Source organism: Bos mutus, chromosome 17 (assembly GCF_027580195.1).
Source record: "Bos mutus isolate GX-2022 chromosome 17, NWIPB_WYAK_1.1, whole genome shotgun sequence".
NCBI classification, from domain to species: domain Eukaryota; kingdom Metazoa; phylum Chordata; class Mammalia; order Artiodactyla; family Bovidae; genus Bos; species Bos mutus.
Window position 1 is genome coordinate 24804991 of NC_091633.1, and position 22716 is coordinate 24827706.

The window sequence follows — 22716 nt, forward strand, 5'->3', positions numbered from 1 at the left end:
TGAGGAATGAGTGAAGGGGTGGAGGAGCCATTAGTCCAGGCACTAACCCTTTCCAGCTCCACCTGCAGGTATCCTTCTGACCAAGCCAGTATTTGTCTGCAGTGGCATTTTGGAACTTTGCATCAAATCCAGACATGGGCAACTAGATGTCTCCTAAATGCAAGTGCCATGGACTTCTTTTTCCTTCCCTTCACATCTCATGTTCAAGATTAAAATAAGGCTATTATTCAAAAAAATTGTTTTTCTCAGACATTATCACAGGATGAAGGTTTTCTATTACTGACATCTTTTTTCTAACTTTTCATTAACATTTCAGAATAAAAACCTCTCTTTAGGAGAAAAAATAGACACGATCCTTTTAATGTATGTACTTTATAATTAGGGCTTCCCTGGTGGCTCAGTGGTAAACAATCCACTTGCCAATGCAGGAGATGTAGGTTTGATCACTGGGTTGGGAAGATCCCCTGAAAAAGGAAATGGCTACCCACTCCAGTATTCTTGCCTGGAGAATTCCAGGGACAGAGGAGCCTGGCGGGGTACAGTCAGGGGTCACAAACAGTCAGACAGACTGAGCGATTGAGCTTGTACACACTTTATAATGAAGTTTTTGTCCCCATAAATTTGTCTTACCATGTCCTCTGTTTCTACCTTATAATACTCTGAGGTTGGGTAACCAGAGTACTTTTGGAGAAGCAAAATGGAAAGCTTGCAGCTTGAATCAAATTATGCTACATTTCCTCCTTTTATCTATGCTTTCTTGCTTTCCCTGCCAATATTTACTTTATTCATGCGTTCACTCAAGTGATATGTCAGGAATTCTTCTTATTTATTGGACACTGCTGGGTGATAGAGATGCAGATACAAAAGTTAGCTTAAAAAGATGGAGATCCAGTGGTTGCCCAGGCCAAGCTGATTCTAAACATCTCCTTCTACCTCCACATCCACTGACATCATTTTAGTAGCTTGACTTTGACTGGAGTGGAAATACTTTCTTTTCTAAAATTTTTTATTGGGGTATAGTTGATTTATAATTTTGTGTTACTTTCTGCTGAACAGCAAATTGCATCAGTTATATATGCATATATATCCCCTTTTAGATTCTTTTCCCATATATGCCATTACAGAGTATTGAGTAGAGTTCCCTGTGCTGTACAGTAGGTGCTTATTAGTTATCTAGTTTACATATAGTAGTATGTATACGTCAATCCCAATCTTCCAATTTAACCCTCCTCTGCTTACCCTCTGGTAACCATAGGTTTGTTTTCCACATCTGTAACTCTATTTCTGTTTTGTAAATAAGTTCATTTGTACCCTTTATTTAGATTCCACATGCTCAGTTCAGTTCAGTTCAGTCACTCAGTCGTGTCCAACTCTTTGCGACCCCATGAATTGCAGCACGCCAGGCCTCCCTGTCCATCACCAACTCCCGGAGTTCACTCAGACTCATGTCCATCAAGTCAGTGATGCCATCCAGCCGTCTCATCCTCTGTCATCCCCTTCTCCTCCTGCCCCCAATCCCTCCCAGCATCAGAGTCTTTTCCAGTGAGTCAACTCTTCGCATGAGGTGGCCAAAGTACTGGAGTTTCGGCTTCAGCATCATTCCCTCCAAAGAAATCCCAGGACTGATCTTCAGAATGGACTGGTTGGATCTCCTTGTAGTCCAAGGGACTCTCAAGAGTCTTCTCCAACACCACAGTTCAAAAGCATCAATTCTTCGGCACTCAGCCTTCTTCACAGTCCAACTCTCACATCCATACATGACCACAGGAAAAACCATAGCCTTGACTAGATGGACCTTTGTTGGCAAAGTAATGTCTCTGCTTTTCAATACACTATCTAGGTTGGTCATAACTTTCCTTCCAAGGAGTAAGCGTCTTTTAATTTCATGGCTGCAGTCACCATCTGTAGTGATTTTGGAGCCCAGAAAAATAAAGTCTGACACTGTTTCCACTGTTTCCCCATCTATTTCCCATGACATGATGGGACCGGATGCCATGATCTTTTGTTTTCTGAATGTTGAGCTTTAAGCCAACTTTTTCACTCTCCACTTTCACTTTCATCAAGAGGCTTTTGAGTTCCTCTTCACTTTCTGCCATAAGGGTGGTGTCATCTGCATATCTGAGGTTACTGATATTTCTCCCGGCAATCTTGATTTCAGCTTGTGTTTCTTCCAGTCCAGTGTTTCTCATGATGTACTCTACATATAAGTTAAACAAGCAGGGTGACAATAGACAGCCTTGATGCACTCCTTTTCCTATTTGGAACCAGTCTGTTGTTCCATGTCCAGTTCTAACTGTTGCTTCCTGACCTGCATACAGATTTCTCAAGAGGCAGGTCAGGTGGTCTGGTATTCCCATCTCTTTCAGAATTTTCCACAGTTGATTGTGATCCACACAGTCAAAGGCTTTGGCATAGTCAATAAAGCAGAAATAGATGTTTTCCTGGAACTCTCTTCCTTTTTGCATGATCCAGCGGATGATGGCAATTTGATCTCTGGTTCCTCTGCCTTTTCTAAAGCCAGCTTGAACATCCGGAAGTTCACGGTTCACATATTGCTGAAGCCTGATGGTGTCATATGATTATTCATCTTTATCTGTTTGATTTATTTCATTCTGCATGACAGTCTCTAGGTCCATCCGTCTTATTGCAAATGGCATTATTTTGTTCCTTTTTATGGCTGAGTAATATTCCATTGTATATATGTACCACACCTTCCCTATCCACTCCTCTGTCAATGGACATTTAGGTTACTTCCAGGTACTGGCTATTATGCACAGTGCTGCAATGAACATAGGAGTGCAAGTATCTTTCCAAATTATAGTTTTCTCCAGATCTATTGCAGAAGCAAATGATGACCCACTCCAGTATTCTGACCTGGAAAATTCCATGGGCAGAGGAGCTTGGCAGGCTACAGTCCATGGGGTCACAAAGAGCTGGACACAACTGAGCACACACACACTGGATACAAGCCCAGGAGTGGGACTGAGAGATCACATAGTAACTCTATTCTGCTTTTTAAGGAACCTCCATACTGTCCTCCATAGTAGCTGCACCAATTTACATTCCCACCAACAGTGTAAGAGGGTTCTGAGGTTGGGGGGAATAGTCGTGCCGTGGAAACTGGCAAACGTCATAATCCAGGGTTCCCTATTAGCCCCCAAAGAGCAGATGGATAAAGATTCTTGCTTTTCCAGAGCATACATTCTAGTGAGGAAGATGGATATGAAATAAATGATCCAGTCAGAAAATGTAATTAGCCACTGTAAGAAGAGGTGAGAGACAGAAGCAGCTGGTGAGATGAGAGCTATGTTAGAGGACCCTCCTGTACTCAGGGAGATAAGGATGCATTTCCTGGTGTAACAAGCGTTGGCCTGTGATCTCCAGGCCAAGTTCCAGGCTGGTTTCCAGGCAGAAAGAACTGCACATACAAATGCCCTGAGTTCGGAGGGAGCAGGGTGGGTTGAAGAAAACAAAAGAAACCAGTGTGACTGGAAGATGCAGAGGGCTTAGAACTGAGGCATGAGAGATACACCTGAAGGGTGAGTAGAGGGAGAGAGTCCTTGTAGCCACATTCAGAGTTGTTGTTTATTTTTTTTTTTTTCAGAGTCAGCAAACTATGGTCGGTGGTCAAATCCAGCCAAAGCTTGTCTGTGCATAGATCCTGGGCTAAAAGCAGCTTTGCCATTTTTAAACATTGTTTAAAAAGAAACAAGATTATGCAGGCTAGAAAGCATATGGCCCACAAAGCCAAAAATATTTACTATCTTACCCCTTATGGGAAAAGTTTGCAAATCTCTTTATCATAAGGGAAATGGGAAATTATTAAACCTTAAAAAAATAATACGCTAACATTGATTTCAATATGTAAATGCTTGGAAATAATCATTACTGGAAGATATTAGGAGGTGGGGAAATATTTATTCCTAAGGATGAAAAATAAATTTGGATTTAAGAGTTGATCTGAGACTGTTCGGAATGAGAAAAACAGGAAACGAAAAAACACAAGTGTATGCACAAACCCTGGAATAAAAACTGTATACCTAGGATAAGAATTCACAGACCGGACTTATTGTTATAAGATAACTTAAAAAGTACAGAATGACACAGAGAATTATATTCAATACCCTATGATAAACCATAATGGAAAAGAATACTAAAAAAAAACAAAGAATGCATATGTATGTATACCTGAGTGACTTTGCTGTATAGCAGAAATTAACACAACCCTGTGAGTCAACAATACTTCAATTTTTTTAAAAAAGTACAGGATGATAATTGAACTAGGAACGATAAGTCAAGCTAAACTATAGATCTCTGAAATAGGGAAAAGTGAAAAAAGTCACACTCTTTCAGATGAGCTATGAGTCCTACAAAAATGTCTGCAGAACATTAGAATTTCAAACTGCGTAAGGGACATTCTTCATTGTGTGGAACCATCTGTCATTCTGGGCCCCACCTGCAGGTGCCGAAAGCAAACCCCAATCATCACGATGACTATCACTATGCTAAACCACACTCAACACTCTCTAAAGAGAAGTACAGGCCTGCTGTGTGTCTACGATCCTTCCGTATTTTTTCTGTCTTTAGGAAGTCCTTCTGTAAACCAGGTGGGGTACAGAAATGGTTATTTCCTTTCTTTTCTTCCAGTTGCACATCCTATTTTTAGCACTGAGAGCCTTCATGTAAAACTGTGAGTGTAGGGTCAATGGGGAAGAAGTTGGGGAAGGGATGAAACAAGAGGAGGCCTTTGGATGGGGGAAGCAGTGATTACTTGCTCATATCACCATGTGGTGGGGGCAGGTTCCCCTGAAACTCATGACCACTCCTATCCTCCATCTGAGCACCCAGGGAAGGTTCTTGACCAGAGTATGCTGGTTGGGTTTGCAGTGGGAATGCAGATGGAGGGTGCTCCAGATCAGTCCATGATGGGTGGGAGTCAAGAGAGCCTGCCATAAGGAAGTCAACCCATGAAGTGAGGACTCCCGGAAAATTGGCCACCACCTTCTTGATCAAGCCATTTCTGATCCCTCACCTGGATGCCTCCCACTGTAGAGTTTGGCTTTTGTCTTCATTGTTCTGATGACAAAGGTGACTTGTAGAGTCTGCATGTCAGCATATAGCTCCTTCTTGGATAGGCCTATTGCTGGGGTCTGATGGAAGGGACTATAGGGGTCAAGCATTCAAACCATGAATGGGTTTGTCTTTGTCTAGAAACACAAGTTTCCATGGTGGCTCAGATGGTAAAGAATCCACCTGCAATGCAGGAAATCTGGGTTCAATCCCTGGGTTGGGAAGATCTCCTGGAGGAGGGCATGGCAACCCACCCTAGTATTCTTGTCTGGAGAGTCCCACGGACAGAGCAGCCCAGCGGGCTACAGTTCACGGGGTCACAAAGAGTCAGACATAACTGAGCGACTAAGCACACACAGAGAAACACAAACGAAGTTCTGTAGTCAGGGCATCCGGGGGCACACCAGGACATTACACCTGCCAAAGCAGCCCTAGAGTCCCAAGTCTAAATAGGATTCCATCATAAGGGAGGATGGTTTGAAAACACCATGATGGCTACAGTGCTGAGAATGGATTACAGGTGAATCAGAGAATACCAGGTAGATATTTAAAGAAATAAGGCCGTGGGAGAGACACACTTAAGCTTGGGTGGGCAGTAGGAATTTGCAGGACTGAGGCTCAGGGTGTATATATATGAATTTCTGTCTTGAGTTTTTTACTTTTTTTCCATTTTATTAAACTTTTTTAAACTAAAATTTTTTATTTTGTACTGGAGTATAGCCGATTAACAACATTGTAATAGTTTCAGGTGGACAGCAAAGGGACTCAAGCCATACCCGTACATGTATCCATTCTCCCCCAAGCTCCCTCCCACCCAAGTTGCCAGCTAACACTGAGCCGAGTTCCCTGTGCTTTGTTGTTCCCTGGTGGCTCAGTCAGTAAAGAATCCACCTGCAATGCAGGAGACCCAGGTTCTATCCTTGGGTCAGAAAGATCTCCTGGAGAAGGAAATGGCAACCCACTCCAGTATTCTTGCCTGGCAAATCCCATGGATAGAAGAGTCTGGGAGGTTAGAGTCCATGAGGATGCAAGAGTTGGACACAATTTAGCAACTAAACCACCACCACCACCCTGCTCGCTGTACAGCAAGTTCCTGTTGGTTATCTATTTTATTATTATTTTTTCAATTAATAGTAATTTTTATTTATTTATTTTTTTTTTTTTAATTTAATTTTATTTTTAAACTTTACAATATTGTATTGGTTTTGCCAAATATCGAAATGAATCCACCACAGGTATACATGTGTTCCCCATCCTAAACCCTCCTCCCTCCTCCCTCCCCATACCATCCCTCTGGGTCATCCCAGTGCACCAGCCCCAAGCATCCAGTATCGTGCATCGAACCTGGACTGGAGACTCGTTCCATATATGATATTATACATATTTCAATGCCATTCTCCCAAATCATCCCACCCTCTCCCTCTCCCACAGAGTCCAAAAGACTGTTCTATACATCAGTGTCTCTTTGGCTGTCTCGTATACAGGGTTATTGTTTTTAAACATAGCGCTGGGCACCTGTTCATCCCACACTGTGTTGATTTTTTAAACTCCTGTTGATAGAGTCATGATCTTCCTGCCCAATGACTGTGAAGACACTAGTTATCACCTACAATTGCAGGTTTGCCCGTAAAAAGATACACCACAAATACATTCACTGCTCCTTTTAACCACAAACACACAAAGGCATACAGACCAGGTTTCCCTACAGCAAGGAAGGGAAAATGAGAAAACAGAAGGCAGGGAAGATAGCGGAAGAAATATAGGGGCTCCTTGTATCTGGACAAGGGCTCTGTGATGCCGTTGATGGAAATGTAGACCTCATTCGGTGATCTCTCCACACTCAGCATCTGCATCCTAAATGTCCATCATAAATGTCATTGTTGTGTGAACTCTTATATAGAGAATGCATAAACAACAAGGTCCTACTGCACAGCACAGGGAACTATATTCAATATCCTGTGATAAACCATCATGGAAAAGAATATGACAAAGAATGTATAAATGTGTGTAACTGAATCACTTTGGTATACAGGAGAAATTAAATCAAATATTGAAGTAAAACATTAAACATCATCACTGATTGCTATTTGTATATAGAACACAATCACATGTAAACACCATGCAAATCTACTGCAAAGGGATATTTTTAATTTTTTAAAAACTGTCATATTTAATCAAATCCACCAGTGGAATTTCGAAGACAATTGCTTGCATTACGTGATTCACACATGAAATGATTGACAAACAAAGGCTTGGTAGACTTAAACATGTTAAGAGAAACTATACAAGGATGATGACAATTTAGGAATGTCAAAAACATACAATGTAACAAAGGCACAAGTCTTTGAGAAAAGTTAATGAAAACCTAGATTACTTTTTAAAAATTGATCAAAACTGAAAGTTGCCCCTCCCCCAAAGATTACTTCTCCACTCAAGGAATACTGGTTTCAGTCTTTATCTGAGAACAAGACCATAATTCTAATTTTTGCATATTTAAGGTGAAATAACCTGATCATCTGTCTTAAGCTTCATTTACAAATTGTAAGTTCCTAATCAAATGCATTTTAAACTACTTTTACTATGACATTTCAACCTCTATTTGACATAGATGGACTTTGCTGGAAGTATAGTTTGTTTACAAGGTTGTGTTAGTTTCAGGTGTACAGCAAAGTGAATCAGTTATCAGATCAGATCAGATCACATCAGTCCCTCAGTCGTGTCCGACTCTTTGCGACCCCATGAATCGCAGCACGCCAGGCCTCCCTGTCCATCACCAACTCCCAGAGTTCACTCAGACTCACGTCCATCGAGTCAGTGATGCCATCCAGCCATCTCATCCTCTGTGGTCCCCTTCTCCTCCTGCCCCCAATCCCTCCCAGAATCAAGTCTTTTCCAATGAGTCAACTCTTCACATGAGGTGGCCAAAGTACTGGAGTTTCAGCTTTAGCATCATTCCTTCCAAAGAACACCCAGGGCTGATCTCCTTCAGAATGGACTGGCTGGATCTCCTTGCAGTCCAAGGGACTCTCAAGCGTCTTTTCCAACACCACAGTTCAAAAGCATCAATTCTTCAGCACTCAGCTTTCTTCACAGTCCAACTCTCACATTCATACATGACCACTGGAAAAACCATAGCCTTGACTAGATGGACCTTTGTTGGCAAAGTAATGTCTCTGCTTTTCAATATGCCTACTAGATTGGTCATACCTTTCCTTCCAGGGAGTAAGCATCTTTTAATTTCACGGCTGCAATCACCATCTGCCGTGATTTTTGAGCCCCCCAAAATAAAGTCTGACACTGTTTCCACTGTTTCCCCATCTATTTCCCATGAAGTGATAGGACCAGATGCCATGATCTTCGTTTTCTGAATGTTGAGCTTTAAGCCAACTTTTTCACTCTCCTCTTTCACTTTCATCAAGAGGCTTTTTAGTTCCTCTTCGCTTTCTGCCATAAGGGTGGTGTCATCTGCATATCTGAGGTTATTGATATTTCTCCCGGCAATCTTGATTCCAGCTTGTGCTTCTTCCAGTCCAGCGTTTCTCATGATGTACTCTGCATATAAGTTAAATAAGCAGGGTGACAATATACAGCCTTGATGTACTCCTTTTCCTATTTGGAACCAGTCTGTTGTTCCATGTCCAGTTCTAACTGTTGCTTCCTGACCTGCATACAGATTTCTCAAGAGGCAGGTCAGGTGGTCTGGTATTCCCATCTCTTTCAGAATTTTCCACAGTTTATTGTGATCCACACAGTCAAAGGAGGAATAGAGGGTCAGAATCCATGAAGAGGCCCTTCCTCGTTGTCCAGCAGCTAAGACTTCATGCTCCCAATGCAGGGGCCCCAGGGTTCGATCCCTGGTCAGGGAATCAGATCCCACATGTGGCAATGAAGACCTGGCATAGCCAAATTAAATTTAAAAATAAATACTAAAAAAAAAGGAGCCATTACATGTCTCTGCTCAGAATTAGGAAAGAAAGGCAAAATTCTCTCTGAAAGTGAAATGTTCCTGGAGTGATCCTAGAAGCACTTCCCCCACCCCTCCTCCCATCAGAAAGTATTTTCCACACATGAGCTGGAAGTGCTGCTGCAGACAATACAGAAAGGAAAATACAGTAAACTCTTTCCTCTCCATAGCCTGACATTTTCTTAAACATATGCACTTGCAGAGGGAGAGATATTTTATGTATATATTTTTGTTGGGAGTATTATTTTTTACTTGAAAAATCCGATTTGTAGGGCACAGACACGTTAGCATCCTCGCCAGGACTGCAGACGGGTAGAGATCACAACTCGTCTGCATACACAGGTGATGAGAATGCCATCAACTCGGTCTGCTCAGCATCTCCGATGAAACCCTAGATGCGCTTTGGGCAGAACACACAGAACCAGAATACGGCGGAATTGGCAGGGAAGGGAAGCAACACAGTTACGTGCAATTAACTCTACATGTCTCATTCTCTCCTCTTCGGGGGCTGGAAGAGGATCCATCTGAAACACCAGCTCTGTGCGCAGGTTCCTTCACCCTTCTAAGTCAGACTGACAACGGTCCACAGTACAGCTTTCTCCCTCGTCTTTGCCCTCAATCGTTTAAAAAAATATTTTTATATGTAGACCATTTTAAAAGTCTTTATTGAATGTATTACAATATGACTTCTGTTTTATGTTTCTTTGGAATTTTGCCCACGAGGCATGTGGGATCTTGGTTCCTGGACCATGGATTAAACCTGAACCCCTCTGCATTGAATGGAGACATCTTAACTACCGGACCACCACCAGGGAAATCCTTTCTCTCAATAACTTTCAATGAAAAATATTTCCTCTTCAATCTACTGTATAGCACAGGAAACTAGATTCAGTATCTTGTAATAATTTATAATTGAAAAGAATCTGAAAAAGAATACATATATAATATATATAACTGAATGACTGAACTACTTTGCTATACATCTGAAAGTAACCAAATTGTAAATCAACTACAGTTCAATATAAAAAATTTTCAAATTAGCATTTCAAAAATTAAAAAAAAATTCCTCTAATTCCTCCACTTTAATGCATTTATTTGTTAAGAGAGCACACTAAGAAAAAAACGTCTATTAAGACTCTGTCTCTGAAGGCTATGTCACCAGACGGGTCAAAGGAAGACATTTTGGGATGAAATTCTTTGTGTCTTGACAGGGCTTTTAGTAACTCATCTTAGAGTCAGTGCTACCACTCACAGGTGATGGCCAAAGAACTGTCTTCATCAGAAAAGCAAGGTTGGACTCCCTAAACAAGCACCTCTGACAGTTACATTGCATGGAAAATCTTAGCACAAAAATCTAACAACATCAGCTTGATCCTGGAAGTTACGATAACCAGAGACAAATTTTCTTTAACTAGCCATGATCTCTTTAAGCATGTAGCTGAATTTGTGGAGTAGAATCTCCATTCATGTGAAAATGTAAACACGACTATTAATTGATAGAGATTGGCTCTCCCAATGGTTTTCTCAACTCCCATCTGACATGACAAATGAAAGGTGAGAGGCTCAGATGTTTTATTCTTTCACAACAAAAAATAATTCAAATACGTATCTAGTGAATTTCTCCTCTGCAAGCCAGGGGTCTGTTTCTTTAGGCTTAGCCAGTCGATTCCCACATGACCAAGCCACACCATATCCCATGATCAATGTGTAACTGTGCTCCAGCCCCTCACATGCTCTAGGCCTGAGGTTGAAGAATTAATTTGCTGATCGAGGTTAATAGAATGTCAATGAATTTCTCAGTATAAATGTCAATACATTCAGTTAAGCTTCATGATTTAAATATAATTAAAGACAAACTTTAAGTCAGTGTTGCCTTTCTGGTTTGGGGCATGATGGGGGATTTGCTAAAATCTCGCAAAGCTGCCGTGAAGGAGAATTTCATCAGGAAGTTTGTTTTTCTCACAGAAGCATTTAGATGTGTTTGTTATCAGTTTCATTTGAGGAAAGAAAGATCACTTACATTATTTTATCAAAGGCTTCAAACATCCACCTATTAACCTTCACAGTTGAGGCCACTCCCAGAGGGATTTTACAGCATGAAAGTTTATTTTGTCATCGTGAACATTCTCTAGACAAGATAGTAGGCAGGCAAATATAGTAGTTGACAGAATGGAGTTTGGAGTGAGTTACACTCAGAATAGAATCCTGACTGCTATTAGTTATGAGATCTAATTTTTAATCTCCTTAAACCTCAGGTTTCTCAACTCTAAAATAGTTAATAATCACAACTCCCTCTGCACACATGATCCCATTTAACCACCATCACCAGTGCTAGGATTGGCGTATACATCGGTGCAGGTACTGCCCAACTCAAAGATACACCACACTGACTGTGAATGATGTCCCTAGAATAGTTCAGCGTACATCTGCACACTGCATTCTGAGGGCTGATCACCACACCAAGGGATAGATATGAGGTTGATTAATTACTCATTTACATATCCATTTCTCATAGCAGAGAGTGAATGTTTTGAGGACAGGAAGTATTCTTTCCTCTTCTCATTTCCTTCCATCTTTCATTCCTTTCTTCCTTATCTCTTTCCTCTGTCAGTCCCTCCTTTTTTTTTTTTTTCTTTAATAGAAAATTATTTAATTAGTATACATGTGTTCCCCATCCTGAACCCTCCTCCTCCTCCCTCCCACACCATCCCTCTGGGTCGTCCCAGTGCACCAGCCCCAAGCATCCAGCATCGTGCATTGAACCTTGACTGGCACCTCGTTTCATACATGACGTTTCACATGTTTCAATGCCATTCTCCCAAATCTTCCCACCCTCTCCCTCTCCCACAGAGTCCATAAGACTGTTCTATACATCAGTGTCTCTTTTGCTGTCCCGTATACAGGGTTATCGTTACCATCTTTCTAAATTCCATATATATGCGTTAGTATACTGTATTGGTGTTTTTCCTTCTGGCTTACTTCACTCTGTATAATAGGCTCCAGTTTCATCCACCTCATTAGAACTGATTCAAATGTATTCTTTTTAATGGCTGAGTAATACTCCATTGTGTATATATACCACTGCTTTCTTATCCATTCATCTGCTGATGGACATCTAGGTTGCTTCCATGTCCTGGCTATTATAAACAGTGCTGCGATGAACATTGGGGTACACGTGTGTCTTTCCCTTCCGGTTTCCTCAGTGTGTATGCCCAGCAGTGGGATTGCTGGATCATAAGGCAGTTCTATTTCCAGTTTTTTAAGGAATCTCCACACTGTTCTCCATAGTGGCTGTACTAGTTTGCATTCCCACCAACAGTGTAAGAGGGTTCCCTTTTCTCCACACCCTCTCCAGCATTTATTATTTGTAGACTTTTGGATCGCAGCCATTCTGACTGGTGTGAAATGGTACCTCATAGTGGTTTTGATTTGCATTTCTCTGATAATGAGTGATGTTGAGCATCTTTTCATGTGTTTGTTAGCCATCTGTATGTCTTCTTTGGAGAAATGTCTATATAGATCTTTGGCCCATTTTTTGATTGGGTCATTTATTTTTCTGGAGTTGAGCTGTAGGAGTTGCTTGTATATTTTTGAGATTAGTTGTTTGTCGGTTGCTTCATTTGCTATTATTTTCTCCCATTCTGAAGGCTGTCTTTTCACCTTGCTAATAGTTTCCTTTGATGTGCAGAAGCTTTTAAGTTTAATTAGGTCCCATTTGTTTATTTTTACTTTTATTTCCAATATTCTGGGAGGTGGATCATAGAGGATCCTGCTGTGATGTATGTCAGAGAGTGTTTTGCCTATGTTCTCCTTTAGGAGTTTTATAGTTTCTGGTCTTACGTTGAGATCTTTAATCCATTTTGAGTTTATTTTTGTATATGGTGTTAGAAAGTGTTCTAGTTTCATTCTTTTACAAGTGGTTGACCAGATTTCCCAGCACCACTTGTTAAAGAGATTGTCTTTAATCCATTGTATATTCTTGCCTCCTTTGTCAAAGATAAGGTGTCCATATGTGCGTGGATTTATCTCTGGGCTTTCTATTTTGTTCCATTGATCTATATTTCTGTCTTTGTGCCAGTACCATACTGTCTTGATAACTGTGGCTTTGTAGTAGAAATTCCTTTCATTTTCACTGTTGCTGTTACTCAAACCTTATAGATCCCCATAGGTTCTAGGTACATGAGTATTCAATAATGGAATGATTCAATAACTGTGTGACCAATGTTGGATCTACAGTAAGTTCCCTACATACAAATGAGTTATGTTCTAAGAGAGCATTCATTAAGTTCAATTTGTTCATATGTCCAACAAGGTTAGCCTAGCAAGGATGGTAAAGAATCTGTCTGCCATGTAGGAGACCCAGATTCAATCCTTGGGTTGGGAAGATCCCCTGGAGAAGGGAATGGCAACCCATTCTAGTAGTCCTCCCTAGAGAATCCCATGGACAGAGGAGCCTGGCTGGCTACAGTCCACAGGGTTGCAAAGAGTTGGACACGGCTGAGCGACTAACACACACAGATACCCAACAAAAGCAACCAGCTATATCATACTGTACTGCAATAGGTTTATAATCCTTTTCACACTAATAATACATAAAAAACAAACACAAAAAATAAAGAAAACAGTTTTCATCTCACAGTACCTTGAAATGTAGAGGAGTACAGTACAATAGCTGGCATACAGAGGCTGGCACTGAGTGAATAGGCGAAAAGAACTACTGACTGGAGGAGGGAGAGGAGGTGGGAGATGGTAGAGCTGAAGGACCGTCATGTGTATATTTCTGGAAATCTATTTTGTAGCTTCCAGGAAACAAGATTTTTCCTGATAGAGAGCTGGAGTGTCAGAGGGCATACACTTTTCACCCTCCCCTCTTTCTCTTTCTTGCCTGGAATACACATGTGATGCCTGGAGGTGCAGCTGCCCCCTTGTGATGGTGAGATGGCACAGCAGGAAGGTACAAGGAGGAGACCTCAGTGGGTCGTGCAGCCATCATATCAGGCACAGAGTACCTACGACATCTTTTTGTTATTTGAAATATACAACCCCAGTGTTTTAATGGTAACTATCTCCTTAATCAACAATCCAGTTTTAAAAAATCTAACTTGATAAAAATTATCTGTTCCTCAGGTTTTTTTTTTTTTTAAATTCAGATATCAGTCTTGCTGTATTAGCAGTTCTGTATCTGAGCATTGCCAGGGAAGTTAGATAGGAAATTCAGCGAATGGCACACTATACTAATCTTTGCTAGAACTCTGGAGAATACAATCACAAGATCAGCCCATCGTGTCTAAATGCTCACAGGTAGCTGGATCGGATCCACAGGGGCCAGTGCCCCTGTCATTTATTCTTTAAATGTCCCGCCTCACTGTTCAGAGGCAACTTGGGGCAGATCTAAATAGCTGGGGCTCTATCTGCCAGAAGGCTAATTTGCAAAGATCGCTGCAAGATGAAAGTGATATGAAACATGACAACTGAATTTTCCAGCAGCAAAGAGAATAGCCAAAGGCACGAACAGCCATCTTAAGCTACAAACAGAGAAAGGGAGGGGAAAGCTTCTCTTAGGAAAAGATTAAAGCCAGGTGAGATCAAGTAAGTTTAGCGTGCTTGTAAACTCCCTTTGTATTTGACACATATAAGGGTATCATATTGGGAAAAAGAACTCCAGTTTCAAACACTACAAAGACCAAACAGGTCACACAGTGAGGGGGCACAATGAGCTAAAGGAAAACAGTAGTGGTAGAGACTGTTGACAACTGGAGGAGGTTCTGGAAAAAAATGCAGTATTGGCAGATCTTCTAATCTTTTTCAAAGAAAAGTCCATTTAAAAAAATTGAAAGCTCCTTATTATTAAACATGGATAACTGATTAAACATGTATAACTTTTTTTTTTTAATTTCTTAAAACCAACATGCGAGCCAAACAAATATGTCTTCAAACCAGGTTTGGCACAAATGGCTTGCAATGTCTTCAAGGAAACTTAGAGACTGGATGTTTCACACTGTATTGCCATGAAGCTGGGAAAGTGATAAAGGTTTCCGGAGACTCCTCCTGACCTTTGATATCTTGGGCTCTGAGCAGGGCTGGTCTGCATGGCGCTTGTGTGAATTAGTGCACTGCCCCCTCTCTCTGAAGTGACAGCTCATGTCAGCCACGGCACTGGCAATAGAATGAAGTTGGGGTTCAGAGCCCCTTCCTATAGAAGAACTTAAATAATCAGCCTTGTCCATGAAGGGCCTCCATTAGGTCTTTTTAAAAAAAAAAACTGAAGTGCAATTACAATGTTGTGTTAGTTTCTGTGCAACACTGTGAATCAGCTATATGTAGACATATATCCCCTACCTCTTGAGCCTCCCTCCCACCCCAGGACTTAATCTTAGTAGACAAAGTATATGCTCTTCCCTCCAGATTTTATGAGTTCGCTTTTCTACATAAAAGTTTTACAAAGTAAAGTAACACTAACCATCTGATCTTTAGAAAAAAAGATGATTTTGATCATGACGATGATGATGACAAAGGTGGTGGTGATGGTGACGATAACGATGGTGGTGACAGTGATAACAGTGGTGATGGTAACCGATGATCATGCTTATGGTGGTGGTGGTGGTGATGGTGACGATAACGATGGTGGTGACAGTGATAACGGTGGTGATGGTAACCGATGATCATGCTTATGGTGGTGGTGGTGGTGACGATAACGATGGTGGTGACAGTGATAACGGTGGTGATGGTGGTGGTGATGGTGTGATAGCGATGGTGGTGACAGTGATGGTGGTGATGGTAACCGATGATCGTGCTTATGGTGGTGGTGGTGGTGATGGTGGCGATAGCGATGGTGGTGACAGTGATAACGGTGGTGATGGTAACCCATGATCATGATGGTGGTGGTGATGGTGGCGTGGTGGTGGTGATAACGGTGGTGATGGATGATCATGCTTATGGTGGTGGTGGTGGTGATAACGATGGTGGTGACAGTGGTAACGGTGGTGATGGTAACCCATGATCATGCTTATGGTGGTGGTGGTGGTGATGGTGGCGATAAGCGATGGTGGTGACAGTGATAACGGTGGTGATGGTGGTGCTTATGGTGGTGGTGATGGTGGCGATAAGCGATGGTGGTGGTGGTGGTGATGGTAACCGATGATCATGCTTATGGTGGTGGTGGTGGTGATGGTGACGATAACGATGGTGGTGACAGTGATAACGGTGGTGATGGTAACCGATGATCATGCTTATGGTGGTGGTGGTGGTGATGGTGACGATAACGATGGTGGTGACAGTGATAACGGTGGTGATGGTAACTGATGATCGTGCTTATGGTGGTGGTGGTGGTGATGGTGACGATAACGATGGTGGTGACAGTGATAACGGTGGTGATGGTAACCGATAATCATGCTTATGGTGGTGGTGGTGGTGATGGTGACGATAAAGATGGTGGTGACAGTGATAACGGTGGTGATGGTAACCAATAATCATGCTTATGATGGTGGTGGTGCTGATGGTGGTAGGGCACTGATTAGAAACGGAAAAATACTGGAGTCTGTACGTCTCTATATTTAGCTGCTAAAAGTGGGTCAATGTTGGGGGTTATCAAGAGACACTGAACAACTTACCTGCCCCCACATTATCTTGCCAAGTCATGATCATGAGCAGTAGGGCACTTCCTGTTGGGCCAACATACATTCTGCAGCCCAGATTCTGCTACATGTTTGTTTGGGCTGTAGTTAATGTATGGGCCACTGTGAGCATGTGATACAATGTATCCTTCAGTGGTTGAGAAGAAAGAAAGGGGTTGTTGCTGTCAGCCCCTGGCCAGGCTTTGGGAGCAGGGAAGGTCTGATGCTGTCTGGGGCCATGGATGGATGGGTGTCACAGGCAGAAATGAAGATCGTGGGGCACGTAGAAAAGAATGCATCACTGCTTTTCACTTTCTTCTCTATCATATCCCCAATATTTCTTTCAACTAAGAACCAGTGTGGTCAAGCTGAATAACAACCCCCAAAGATATCTACATCCTAATCCACAGAACCTGCAAATGCTTCCTTATATGGCTAAGAAAGACTTTGCAGCTGTGATTAAGTTAAGGCTCTTGAGATGAAGAGATTATCCTGGATTATCTAGCCAGGTCTTAAATGTCATTACAAGTGTTCTCCTAAGAGGGAGATTTCCCCACAGAGAGAGAGAAGGCCATGCGACAATGAGAGAAACAGGAACTGCAGGGGTGAGCTTTGAAAATGGAAGGAGAGGTTATAGGCCAAGGAACACCAGGGCCTCTACAAGCTCAAAAAGACAAGGAAACGGTTTCTCCATCAGACTCGCCAGAAGGGACCAGCCCTGCAGACAGCAGTGAGACTGACTGCAGCCTCTGACTTCTGTGAGGTCTGTGAGAGAATAAATGTTTACTGCTTTAAGTCTCACTTTAGTGGTAACTAGTTACAGAGGCCATAGGGAATAAATACAAACAGGGACCCTCTCACTGTTAGAAAAACCAACCTATTAAGGCACCATTCCATTACAAATATTTAGAAAGTCAAATGCCAAGTTCTGCAGACTGAACGTCTGGGGCTCTCCAAAATTCATCTGTTAAGCCCTAACCCTTAATGTGATGGTCTTAGGAGATGGGAACTTCGGAGGTGATTAGATCATGAAGGAAGCCCCCCATGAATGGGATTAGTGCCTTTTTAAAAGAGACCCCGGAGAGCTCCCTGGCCCCTACCACTGGTGAGGACACAGCCAGGAGAAGCCATCTACAAACCAGGAAGAGAGTCCTCACCAGACACTGAATATATTGGCGCCTTGATCTTAGTCATTCCCATCTCCCAAACTGTTAGAAATAGATGTTTATTGTTTAATCCCAGTCTATGGTATTTAGTTGGAGCAGCCTGAGAAAAGTAGCACACCAAGTTTTCTTTAGGTTGATACATGTATCTGAATGTGGAAAATGACTTCATGTCATCACTTATGTGAACAAATCTTTCCAGCCTTCCACCAGCTTCCCTGGTGGCTCAGATGGTAAAGAATCCACCTGCAATGCAGGAGACCCAGGTTTGATCCCTGGGTCAGGATGATCCTCTCAAGACGGAAATGACAACCCACTCCAGTATTCTTGTCTGGAGAATTCCATGGACAGAGGAGCCTGGTGGGCTACAGTCCATGGGTTCTCAAAGAGTTGGACAAAACAGAGCGACTAACTCTTTCCTTTTCCTTCCAGCCTAAATTATTACCCCTCCACTACCCCATCTGTCAAGCCCTTTTCCAATCATAACTGTATTTAAATTATAAACATTTGGGCCTCATAAAAATAGAGAAATTTTACAACAAGCATCATAAATTTGTTTAAAAAAATTAGGTAGAAACTTCTTGGCATGTAATAAACACTTCCTGTTTCTTATTGGTGTTATCCAGGTCACATTTATATTAACTCTAGAAAGCAAAGATCTGGTTCATCCATTTTTTTTTTCTTTAAATAGGCTTTAGTTTTTAGAATAGTTTTAGAGTTACAGAAAAATGGAAAACGCATTTCAGAGAACTTCCATATATTCAACACTGAGATTCCCCAAAAATTAACACCTTAGATTACTAAGGTATATTTGTTACAATATACCATACTGGGAAAGATCAAAGGCAAAAGGAGAAGGGGGCAGCAGAGGATGAGATGGTTGGGTGGCATCACAGACTCAACAGACCTGAGTTTGAGCAAACTCCGGGAGATAGTGAGGGACAGGGAGGCCTGCATGCTGCGGTCCATGTGGTCACAAAGAGTCAGACCTGACTTAGCGACTGAACAACAACAGTAATTTGTTACAATTAATAAACCAATATTGATATATTATTATTAACTGAAGTCCATCTGCTAAGTCACTTCAGTCGTGTCCGACTCTGTGCAACCCCATAGACGGCAGCCCACCAGGCTCCCCCGTCCCTGGGATTCTCCAGGCAAGAACACTGGAGTGGGTTGCCATTTCCTTCTCCAATGCAGGAAAGTGAAAAGCGAAAGTGAAGTCGCTCAGTCGTGTCCGACCCCCAGCGATGCCATGGACTGCAGCCTTCCAGGCTCCTCCGTCCATAGGACTCTCCAAGCAAGAGTACTGGAGTGGGGTGCCATTGCCTTCTCCAAACTGAAATCCATAATTTCTCCATATTGCAATCTAATGTTCTTTTTCTGTTCAGGATCCCATCCAGGTTTCTACAAAATATTGAGCTTTTGCATCTCCTTAGCTCTTCTTGGCTGTAAAAGTTTTTCAGACTTTTCTTGCATCTTATGACCTTACCAGTTTTGGGGCATACTGGTACAATATTCTGTAGTATATCTCCACTATTGAAATATGTTTGATGTTTCTTCTCATGATAAGACTAGAGTTTTTGGTTATGGGGAGGAAGACAGATTGTTTTATACATTTGTAATATAGTTAACTTGTCTTGTCACACTCTGCATTCCTTCTTCAGATGCTCTGACTTCCTACATGATTTAAGGCTCACTGTGCTGTAAGGCTCTTTAGGTTCTGACAAATGCATGTCATGGATCCACTCAGACAGTATCATACAGGATACTTAAGGACTACAAGGTACAAAATGAAGCCAAGCCACCTGAGGATTATGGTAGGGTAACATTTTTTGTTTTTACAAGTTAACTGGCTATTTTCTTGATTTTTCTCTTTTCTTCCTTTCACTCTATCAGGCAGAGAGACTAGTGGGTGCTCAGTGCTTCTGAGAAACAAGAAAGAATGGAGTTTCCTTCCTGGCTGCTAAATTTCAAAAGTCTAGAGTCTTAGGGAAATATTTAAAAAATAAATGAGTAAAAGAAAGAAATGAAAATCTTAAAGAATAAAACAGAATGTGCAAGAATGCGTTTCCCCCAGTCCCTGAAGAACTGTCCAAAGACAAATAATCCTATCAGATGAGGGCTCTACTCTTATGACCTTACTTAACTTTAATTACCTCCTAAAGCACTGTCTTCCAGTACAGTCACAGTGGGGCTGAGGACCTCATCATGAATTTTGGAGAGGGAGGGACATCCTTCTGTCTAGAGTAGATGCTTTGAGCTGAGAGTAGAAGGGGATTCAGAGATGGTAGGAACAAGAGGTCTCTAGGTGAGAAGTGAGGACCAGTGCTGGGGAGAAGAGAGTCATGGAACGGACTCACAGCTTTGTTTTGAGAAAGTCAAATCGTCACTGGGACCCAAGAGCTGTGCTGGGCAATTTTCAGGTTGTCTGTGGTTATTTCCTTTGCGTGACCGCATCGTAAAGCCTGATGAGTGACAGCAAGAAGGACACTCATTTTGCCTCAAGCCTGCTTACATAGTTTGGCTTAAGAGATGTAAACAACCCACTGACTCAATATTTCAGGAAGCATTATAGAAGGAGGATAGAAGCTGGTAGGGTAGCAGTGAAGTGGAGTATAATATTTCAAAAACTCTACTTGGGCGGGGCTTCAGGTCACCCCTGGGGAACCACTAAAATGTACCCCAGCTCCAGGAAACATCATAACAACTCCTACCTGGCACTCTCTCTACCTGGGCAGACCAACAGTACTCCAGCCACTTAGAATAGCTATGCCAGAACTCCCCCAGTGGTACAGTAGTTAAGAATCAATCCCCGGTCAGGGGACTAAGATCCCACATGTTGTGGGGCAACTAAGTCCCTACACTCTGGAGCCCATGCACCACTATTTGAGAGAAGCCTGTATGCTGCAACTAGAGAAGCCTGTGTGCTGCAACTAGAGGAGCCTATTTGCTGCAACTAGGGAAGCCTACATGCTGCAACTAGAGGAGCATGCATGCTGCAACAAGAAAAGCCTATGTGCTGCAACTAGAGGAGCCTGTGTGCTGCAATGAAGATCCTCAGTGCCTCAATCAATACCCAACACTGCCAAATAAATAAATAAACAAACAAATATTAAAAAAAGAACAGCTTTGTCCTTGCATGGCCAACCAGAGGAATTCTCAAAGTGACATAAATGTCAACCACAGCACAATGCACAGGGAATGTGGGTGCACTTCAGCTTCCTCTATCTCTCATCATTTCTGCCACAAAAGATCCAACAGTCATTTGCCACTTCATGTAAAGGAGATGATAAATCAACATCAACTGTACTACGCTCAGCCTTATAATAATCAATAAATTATTCAGTACAGCAGTCAGTAAACACAGAGTACTTTACAAATAGCCCAATCATGAGAGACTGTGATTCAGGCCAAACATCTGCAGTTGTGTCTACACTGCAGACTCAAGATGGGTGTCGTTTCAGAACAAAGGTTTATGACGAGGGCTGCGTGTTGGGGATCACCTGCATTGCCAGGTAATACTGATGCCTCCCATAGAGTTTGATTTAATCTTTCTGGAGTGTGCACTGGGCAAGTCTCTGGGTTTTAAAAAATTGCCTTGCATCAGTCAAATATAAAGTCATGATTAAGAACCACCATATTTGAGTACAAGGGAACTAAACTGCTTGGACCACAGATTTGGGAAGAAAGGGTGGCAAAGGTACCACTTAAATCAACGTCCTCTCCTGGAGAGCATATTAGAATCACCTGGATCAGTTGAAGCCTCACCTGAATTGGAGGTCAGTGTCTTCTTCTCCCATCCCCTCCTCCCCTACTTCCTAATAAGTATATTTCCCCACAGCCTCACCAGAAAAACTTCTGCAGTCAACTTTCTTCCTTAAAGTCCATTTCCAGGGAAACCTATCTAAGAGAAAAGCTCTGAAGAATACATAACAAAGGGAGGGGATAGAGGCCCCACTTTTAATACGGTAGGCATAGAAGATGTTATCACCATCACAGAAAACTAATCAAAATGATCACATGGATCACAGTCTTGTGTAACTCAAGGAAACTATGAGCCATATCATGCAGGGCCACCCAAGACGGACAGGTCACGTTGGATAGTTCTGAAAAAATGTGGTCAACTGGAGAAGGGAATGGTAAGCCAAGCTGAAGCTGAAGCTCCAATACTTTGGCCACCTGATGTGAAGAGCCGATTCATTGGAAAAGACCCTGATGCTGGGAAAGATTGAAGGCCTGAGAAGTGGATGACAGAGGATGAGATGGTTGGATGGCATCACTGACTCAGCGGACATGAGTTTGAGCAAGCTCTGGGAGATGGTGAAGGACAGGGAAGCCTGGCATGCTGCAGTCCATGGGGTTTCCAAAAGTTGGATACAACTTAGAGACTGAACAACAAAAGATGTTATGAGCTGAATGATGTCCCCTCAATTTTTGTATATTCAAGTCCTATCCTTCCCACTGCCCAGTACTTCAAAATGTGACTCTTTGGGGAGATATGGTCTTTAAAGAAGACATTAAGCTTAAATGAGGCCTTTAGGGTGTTCTAATCACTGCAGGTGGTGATTGCAGCCATGAAATTAAAAGACGCTTACTCCTTGGAAGGAAAGTTATGACCAACCTAGACAGCATATTAAAAAGCAGAGAAATTACTTTGCCAACAAAGGTCGGTCTAGTCAAGGCTATGGTTTTTCCAGTAGTCATGTATGGATGTGAGAGTTGGACTATAAAGAAAGCTGAGCTCAGAAGAATTGATGCTTTTGAACTGTGGTGTTGGAGAAGACTCTTGAGAGCCCCTTGGACTGCAAGGAGATCCAACCAGTCCATCCTAAAGGAGATCAGTCCTGGGTATTCATTGGATGGACTGATGTTGAAGCTGAAACTCCAATACTTTGGCCACCTG

The 22716-nt window shown here is 42.1% G+C and overlaps 1 protein-coding gene across 1 annotated transcript in view; it reads right to left on the reverse strand.

Annotated features, from left to right (window-relative positions):
• TMEM132D (transmembrane protein 132D) overlaps positions 1-22716 on the reverse strand; it is an 896135-nt gene that overhangs the window by 294275 nt on the left and 579144 nt on the right.